Genomic DNA, 7,721 nt, shown 5'->3' with positions numbered 1-7,721 from the left:
GCAAATACCACCTGTATTGCATTAGGGGCTTTTGGGTCATAGCTACCCCTGCTGACAGCCAAATTTGGAGTTCACAGTAGATTTGGAGATTGGTGCTCCCTGACTTTGAGACACAGCATGGCAATGCTTTTCTGAGTTTTATTGAAATTGCTCATTTTTCAGTGCTACATCTTCCAGAGGGGAGCAGCACAGAATGGCAGAGAAATTGTTGGGGAAAGAGCTGGGAGGTGTTTACACTAAATATAAAAATGGTGGTGAAAGGATAAATTTGCATTATATAGCGAGAGTCCTCTGAGCTGAAGGCAGTTCATCAGAGAAATGTCACCACTTCTCATGGTTTTATTAAAAAATTAAAGTCTGTACACTTCACAGCATTTGCATGACAAAAACTTAGTTGGACTTTCACCCAAGTTCTTGCCCACCTGAACTGGGTTCCCTCTCAGAAAAGAAATGGAATTACTAGATTCTTACAAATTGTAGATTATTTTGAGGACCTTGCTCTGAAGGCTGTTGGAATTACAATAATCTGGATTATGGGACGTAACAATATCTATTTCTTCTTGTGCACTTTTTCATCACCTTGGAGTTGAAGTAACTTGCACATAAGACAGATCTCACAGTTCACATTTGTAGTCAGAAGAAATACAGAAAAGTGGACAAACTACTGTTTAGTGTTCTAATGTGAAATTCAGAATTGGCAGGTGGCAATGGATTTCAGAGAGGCAAGAAAGCACCGTGTTACAAGCAGAACAAGGACCAATTTAATGTCACACTCCTGGGTTTTGTAATATTTTGCTGCTTTGGAAACCAATGTGAGAAAGTCACTGTATAAAGTGGATGTTGCACTCTCTGTTCACCTGGTATCCTGCTGTAGCTGAAACTTCTGAGGAGGAATCACTACCACTATAGGTGATAGATGGCAAAAATACAAGTGCCCATTTGGGAATGCAGCCAAAGAGTTACACTCTGCAAGAAAACAAGCCAAGCTTCTGTAATACTGCTGATGGAGACTTTTCCAGCAACCAGAAGCAGGGGCCATACAGAATGGCCTGGTTTTGTAGCGTCTGAGCAGATTTCCAGGGTTGTGTTTGATTCTGCTCCAAGTGGGAATCATTCTTGGCTTTACATGACAGGAAAATGTGCCAGGAGAAGAAACAGTTTCCAGAGCTGTGAGATGGAAGTGGGCATTTGCAGTCTTAAAGAGGACATCAAGGGTTGCAGTCCTCATGGCTGACTCCAGCTGTACCACTTATTTTTGCTAAAACCAGCAGCATCTTGTTGCCACAGGAACACAAAAGACTTGGAAAAGATGCTTGTTACAGCAAAAGTGCAAACATCCCTTATGACAAATGTGAAAGAGAGACTTAGCAAACATCAAGTTTGTGGTCTGCTGCTTCAGAAGAGGGAAAGAAGGTGCATCTTTTTAACTGTGCAGAGTTGTTGCTGTCTAAAAGATTAATGGATCAGAAGATGTACAAATTATCATTAGGAACACTACTAAACAGCAACAGCGGCTGTAAGATTGCCAGTAACTGGGAAAAATTCTGTTTTGGAGCATGGCCCATTAGCCTCAACCACTGCCCACCACCCATGTTGGATGGATTCACCCCTGAGCTGAGCATGGCAGTTTTGTGATCCAAAGTTCCTCTTAAAAATAAGGAGAGGTGAGAAAACCTTTTACAAGTGGCCCAGTCATGTGAAAAAGTTATGGAGAAATAACCTGTCAGTAGAAGTTGGGGAAGATTTTTTCCTGAGGTTTTTTCTAGGGAATGCTATGCCTTGTCCTGAGACCAGTGGAAAGACACTTGAGGGCCTCACTGGTGGACGTGGCTGTTGCTGATGACATTTTCTGTGGGAAGTTCTGTGTGTATGTATGTGTTTTGGAAGAAAGTCCAGGTAGGTACCATACCAAATCCATTCTGTAACTTTTATTAGACTACACAGCAACAGGCCCTGAAATCCTCTCTTTAATGTAGAAAACCCTTTTTGCATCCAAATGGTCATTCCAAATAGGAGATAGTCTTTGTTGTGCTTCGAGGAATGTTGGCCAGCTCACCAGGGCTGGGTGGTCCCTCTTCATAAATGCCTCATCTTGGTTTTCTACCTCCAGTCAGTGGGATGCCACAGAAACTGGAACACAACAAAACTGGAACAAAGCTGATGTCCATTTTCTAGGGTTTCATTTGACCTCTTTGAAAGAGCTGCTTGAGACAGACACCAGAAGCCTGTCCAATCTGTATTTACGGTTTTTGCCAAGAGAGGAGAATGAGATTTTCCCCTTGTTTTTAGTATTAACTGGAGTTACTTGGACTTTAGGAGGAGCTGATCAAAAACTTAACCTTTCCCAGTCTGCACCTAAGTGTGCAATGTAGGGCCTGGTGGACTTCTTGTTCCTTATAATCCAAGAGGAAGAACAAGTCAGGGGCTTGCCTGAGCAGCCTTTTCATGACTGTTAGCCACAACTCTCTACAAAAAAGCCACAGCATTTTTTTTTGCCTACCCTTTTCACTAGGTTTATTAAGGATATTCCAATTTGTAGTTTCTAAGAATGTACGTCCTGACCTTTTTTATTTGTAAGCCTGTCCATAAGTCTGGAAATACATAAGGGTTCAATAGTGGAGAAAGTACGTTCAATGACCCGCTTGTATGGCCTTGGGTGGGAGTGGTAAAAACCGCAGCTAAGGTCTGTCAGGAGTTCAGGGGGCACTTCAGCAGCTACAGTGTCACAATTCGAAGTGTCCCTACCACAGGGCACTTTGCCTCTGTCTGGCAAACAGCGTACATGGAACAAAAAAAACCCTTTCCATGGAGTAAGCAGGCTTTTTACCTTCAGGCCACAGCTTCCAAAGTGCTCATCCTTGAGATGAGCTTCTCACAGCCACACAACACAGCAACTTCTGTATTTCCACTTTGTTTTCACTTCTCCCTCAACTGACAGCAAGTATATGAGCTTGATTTCTACTGCAGCCTGTTAAAATTGCCAGAGCAGACAACTGTCTCCAGTCACTCTGAAAAGCCTTGTGGCACCCTGATCAAAGAGCCCACGAGGGTTCATAACAGGCATGAACAGGTGGAGACACTTCCATTCTCGTTTCCACTGATTGTGGGTATCTCTCAGACTGTCATTGAATTTATCCATCTTTCACATTGCTTACAGGAAATCTGTGTGTTGCATGTCTGTGTTGCTCACAAGTAACTCAACCTGTTTGTTATCATTTGTCATGGTTGGGTTCTATTTGTCGTGTCAAGGGTTCTATTTTGACATTGTAGCGCAAGCAGGAGCCCTTCCTCTCATCCTGACATGGGATCAGGGGTGTCTGTAGCTGGTCTCTGTCCCTCAGGCAGCACAGAATGCCCAGGTACCCCCAGACACATGCAGAGGTTACTGCCTTGGTATCAGGTGTCCATTGCAGTGCTGTTACTCTTCACCAGCTTCTCCAGTTGGATATTTGGCCTATCACATGTCCTCATCATCAGGCAGGTCTGAAGTCCTGAAATTCTGCCTCTGTCTCTCTTTCTCCCTTCTTTCTTGTTCTTTTATAGAATCAGAACATTTATTTCAGACTCTTAAAACTTTGGCTTTTTCTCTTCTAAAACTGAAGAAATTTTCTGCAGTGTTTGCAAAGGTATACCTGCTCTAGATAAAAAAAATTTAGTAAGAATTCAAACAGTGTCTGTGATCAGGAATCCTATCCAGCAGCTATTACAAACAGGACACACATGAAATTTTTACTTGTCATCCACATTCATGTTTTAAAGCTCTCTAGAAATCTTGTTACAGAGCAGGCTGGAAGGCACTTCTCAAGGTCTCTGGTCCAACCTGGTGGCTTTGTGAAGGTCAGACTCAGAATTACACCAGGCTGTTCAAGGCTTTGGATAGTCAAGTTTTGAAAACCTTCAGGGTAGAGACTGCACACCATCTCTGGGCCCCTGTTCCTGTGCTGAGCTGTCCTCTTGGAGGAGCAATTCTTCTTTGTGTCTGGTCACAGTTCTGATTGTTGCAGCTTGTGACTTGCCTCTTGCCATGTCGCTGTGCCATTTGGAGGAGAATCTGACTCCACCCTGCCATATAAAATCAGCGGTTCATGGTGGTATGACAGGTTCGGATAGTCAGGCCGCATGAATCGCTGGAAATATTTAGCAGTGGTTTTAATCCCCAAATCCAGCACGCCTGCAGGGCTTTGGTGGAACCGTCCAGAGCAGCTGGGGGAATTGGGGCAGCAGCGGGCGTTTACTCTGGATCCGGTTCCCGCAGGGAGCTGTGCCTCAATCCTCGCTCCACAGCCAGGTCAGGGGAGTGTAGATCACTGCCTGCATTCTGAAACCTTTGGGAAAGAGCTACCAGAGCCTCAAAGACTAGAGTGTTCAAAACTTTACTTCTTCTAAGTGGAATTCCCTGCTAGTTCCCTGCTTGCTTTTTCCTGCTTTCCTGCAAACCTGATGTTCAGGTGAAGATCAGAGGTGTACATCCTGACTCCAGCCAGGCCTAGCCTGCTTGAGGGAAGCAGGACAGAAACCCCTTTCCTTCTTACAGCCCCGAGCTTTTCGCACCCTCCTCTGCCTCCCTGCTCACCTGCCCGCTCCTCAATCGCTGTCGGTGGTTCTGTCCTTGTCCTCCTCCTGGTCGCTGCTGAGCTGCGGACGCGGCCTTGAGGGCTGGCTGGTGCTGCCACCTTAAGGCTCTAAATTCGTACTCCAGCAAAACCCGAGCACTCCTTCCCTGGGGACAGAGGCTGGGGAGCTGGGGACTGGCCAGAAGCCGTCTGCAGCTGCTGGAGGATGGCACAAAGCCGTTACCCTGCTCTGGCTGAGCCCACTGCCTCCTCCACCAGCTCTCATGGGAAAGTACAGCGGGGTTTCACGAAAGTTTTTGCGTGCACCTCCTGATTTTGTGGTTTATGAGAAACCATTCTTTGGAATCTGACGGGCAGAGTCAGAGGAGATGAGGCAGGAGATGAAAGTTTCTCTCAGAGGTTTTTACAGCCCACCTTTCTGGGTGCTGCTGCCTGCCTGCTGCCCCTGCGGAGAGAAAGGGCTTGTTTTCATCAGCTCTCAGCAACAAATGAGAGGTGTGGATGCATTTGCACTCTGAATGCTTTTTGGTGGTAAATTTCGTTGTTATTTGGCTTATTCTGCAGTCTTTGGTGATGTGAAGCCTTTCCATTCCCATTGTACTTCTGGCTGAAATTCCTGTGCTGTGTGACACTGAAAGGGAGCACCTCTGACCTGAGGGTCTGTCTGAAGCCGCTTTCCCAGAGCAACCAGGCAGGAGAAGACAGTGAGATCAGTGTCAGCTCTCACAGCAGAGACCGTGGAAGTCAGCTTGGCTGGGGTTGGCAGCTTTTCCTTGTACTGCTGTTCCCTCCAGCAGCACAAGCAGCAAGGCTTGTAGGCACCATCGTGGATTCTGTTTCCACAGGTGCATGCAGGTGGTGAGATCCATCTGCCACAAAGTTGTCAGCACAGGAGGTGCCCTTCACTATCAAAAGGCTTGCACAGGAAAACAGATAGCAGTAGAAATAGTTGCTGCTTTTTAATTCTGTGTGCAAAGGTTATCCCAGGAATTAGGCCTTAGGTCAAAACAAAGTGAACACAAATCAAAAAGGTTTTGATTTTGAAACAGGCAATAAAGCATAATAAGGTAAATAAAGTAATAGAGGATTTTTATTAGACCTTTCCCTCTTATTGGATATGAGCCAATATGTTTTATGCTGAGTAACACAAATGAGAAAGGAGCTGCAGAAAGGCTTTAACTCACTTAAGTGCCTGCGTTCAGGAGAACTAGGGTTTGTCATCTCCACCTGTGGCATGGCTTTCAAAAGTTTTTGTGGTTTTTTTTAAGCAACCCAACATAAAGTTTTAAAGTGTTATTACCTCAAAAGCATTCATTTTTCGTGGCTTGCTCAGCCCTGCATGTTGCTGGTGCTCAGAGACACCTCATTCTGAGCTGCAGGTGCGGAGCCACACAGCCATTCCCAGGGAAACTGGGATTCAGCAAGTTTAGGAAGCTGCTGCTTCTGTACAGGTGGGGAAGCTGGTTGTGTCAAGGAGCTTGCTGTTTTCCTTCAGAAGGAAAGGAGCAGGCCCCAACCCCTTCCAGGGCACTTCCCTACCACTCACCAGCTGCATGGCATTGTGATGTCTTTCAGCATCCATCCTGTCTTTTGGTCAGCCTAAAAATCACAAAAATCCTTTCCTTTTCCGTTCCCCTTGCAGCCGCCACCTTTGAGCCTTCCTCCTTGCCGTGGATATCTCCTCTATGGATGCCTCCTGAGTAAAAGAGTGTATTTTTGTTGACACAAAAACACAATTACAAATGAGCACAGAAAAATAAGCTTGTTACTTATGGTTGATATGAGAGTGTAGCAGGTACTATTGGCAAAAGTAACCTGCAGATCATTTGGTATGGAGCTCCAAAGGTAACTGAGAAACTGAAAGCCCAGTAGTAAGGTCTTGCATGCACTTCCATAATTTCTAATTTCTATTTCACTTCGTATGTCCCACTGTTATTAATTCATCTGTGAGCACAACTGTGCCAATATTTCAAATCAAAAGTTATTTGAGGGTTTTCTATTTCTACAAAAATATGAAATACACATTCTGAGTTCCAATGCACATTCGGATTTGTGAAGCATAAACTATCATTGGGAGCATCACACAAAAATCAAATATAAACAACCCCCATTTCACTGTCATAATAACACAGCAATCTTCTATTTCTAGCACACTGAGAAAAACTTCTAAATGCTGACTTGTATTCAAGTCATTGTTTATCCTGACAGAAAAAGTACAGATAAAACCATGAAAAATTGTTAATGAGGACTTGACGCTGCATTATTTATGAAATTAGGAAAATAATAAACTCTGTACTCTAGCAAGCATACTATTCTCTCAGAAATGATTAACAGAGGGTTTAAATTATCAAAATTCTATGTTTGAGTATTTTCCGTTTAGTGCATTAATATAATTTGCATAAAAAGCGCTGGGACATAAGCACATTTTATTTTTGATGTTACAGTTTTACTTTATTTTTTGATAATAAAGTCTTAATAGAATCACTTTAACTTCATCTTCTCATGGAAGATGAAGCTCATCATCTTCTGCCTTCATGGACTGCAGAGCAGAGGGCAGAATTCAGGAGATCACGGCTCGCTTGACAAAACAATTGTCAATTTGTGCCCTGTGAGCAGCAGCCCCTTCCTCTTCTGCAGTTAAGGCTGGCCTGTCACCACATGTGCCTTTGCCAGTGACAGTCTGCTGTCCAGACCACGTTGTCTTTCCCACTGCTTTCCTCTCCCCTTGCATTTCTCTACCAGTCACTACTTTGTCTTATTAATTTCTATCCCTAAAAGCACCTCGGGTGCCTGTGAGTAAGACAGGAGCATTGATATTGTTGGGATTTGTGCTGATTTTTTAGTGAACAAAGCCAGGGGTGTCTTTTGTTTTCCAGAGATTGCCAGGAGAATCTGGCAATGGTCAGTAGTGGTTGGAGAAGCATCGGCTGGCACGTGTCCGGCGAGGCATGTGCTCGGCCACGCGGCATCGAATGCCTGACCGTGGGGCTATGCAAGGTTACTAATTAGCTACAGCAAACATCCAAGCTCATGCAAGTGCACTGAACCTGTGTTCATTGTCTTTATAAACTAAGGAAAAATTGCACTGTCACTTATGCCTGCAAGGTTTTTGCTACCCCTTGGCACAAAAGGTGGGTTGCTCCCTTC

The 7,721-nt window shown here is 44.5% G+C and overlaps 1 long non-coding RNA gene across 1 annotated transcript; it reads right to left on the bottom strand.

Moving 5' to 3' along the window:
* Positions 1-297: 297 nt before the first annotated feature.
* LOC147653550 (uncharacterized) lies at positions 298-6,270 on the bottom strand. The gene is made up of 2 exons (XR_015286420.1): positions 6,121-6,270; positions 298-5,570 (listed from the first exon to the last, which is right to left on the bottom strand). It is a non-coding gene; the product is annotated as an uncharacterized LOC147653550 (long non-coding RNA).
* Between the last annotated feature and the right edge of the window lie 1,451 nt (positions 6,271-7,721).

Source organism: Cyanistes caeruleus, chromosome 4 (genome assembly GCF_971803275.1).
Source record: "Cyanistes caeruleus chromosome 4, bCyaCae1.hap1.1, whole genome shotgun sequence".
NCBI lineage: Eukaryota > Metazoa > Chordata > Aves > Passeriformes > Paridae > Cyanistes > Cyanistes caeruleus.
Note: the sequence above shows the minus strand (reverse complement) of the source record. Positions and strands in the feature narration are given on the sequence as shown.